Here is a 978-nt window from a genome sequence, read left to right on the forward strand (position 1 = left end):
CACTCCAAAGAGGCTCAAAACCAATAAACCCAATGGCCAGCTTCAAACAACAGAGCAGGATCCAATAAGCTCCAGAAGTAGTATATACACAGGCTCCAAAATTTGCGAGAATTCCACTTTGTGTGATAAGTAACTGCACAGCAGACTGCACACTGTGTTGGGGGTTGAGTTTCACTGGGATGAGCCCACAAAAGAACAGCCAATAGCAATTGTCTTACCGATCTGCAATCTGCGGGATGCTGATTTTCATGAAAACCCTCACTCTCAAGGTTGAACCCTCTGATACGATAGAAAATATACTAGTAAAAGCCAAGATCCAGGATAAGGAAGGAATTCCTCCTGATCAGCAAAGACTGATCTTTGCTGGCAAGCAATTGGAAGACGGACATACTTTGTCTGACTACAACATTCAAAAGGAGTCCACTCTTCATCTTGTGTTGAGACTTCATGGTGGTGCTAAGAAAAGATAGAAGCAGTCTTACACCGCTCCCAAGAAGAATAAGCATAAGAGAAAGAAGGTGAAGCTGGCTGTCCTGAAATACCACAAAGTGGATGAGAATGGCAAAATCAGTCGCCTTCTTCGGGAGTGCCCTCAGATGAATGTGGTGCTGGAGTGTTTATGGCCAGCCACCTTGACAGACATTATTGTGGCAAATGTTTCAACAAACCAGAAGACAAGTAATTGTATTTGGGTTAGTAAAAGACATGAACTAACATTTAATTGTTTAATTTTATTTTGGTGAACATTTTTTAAGCATCAAAAGTTGATGAATCAAATTGATAAACTATACTTCGGCAGAAGAATTCCATTATATTTAATATCAGCTGTCTAGATAATAAACCAGTTTGTGTTTCTGACAAAAAACCCCAAAAGACTCAATTGTAACGGGAGGGCACACACGAAGTGCACAAGGATAATTATTAGACCTAGGTCTGGCGATCAGGGAGACTGCACCACTGGATCCCACAGGTCATCCA

General features: G+C 41.3%; 1 pseudogene across 1 annotated transcript; it reads left to right on the forward strand.

The window, feature by feature from the left end:
- Positions 1-236: 236 nt before the first annotated feature.
- LOC102430029 lies at positions 237-714 on the forward strand (annotated as a pseudogene). The gene has a single exon (XR_330265.2). The product of XR_330265.2 is annotated as a ubiquitin-40S ribosomal protein S27a pseudogene (transcript).
- The last annotated feature ends 264 nt before the right edge of the window (positions 715-978 follow it).

This window comes from Myotis lucifugus, unplaced genomic scaffold (genome assembly GCF_000147115.1).
Source record: "Myotis lucifugus unplaced genomic scaffold, Myoluc2.0 scaffold_165, whole genome shotgun sequence".
Classification (NCBI taxonomy): Eukaryota; Metazoa; Chordata; class Mammalia; order Chiroptera; family Vespertilionidae; genus Myotis; species Myotis lucifugus.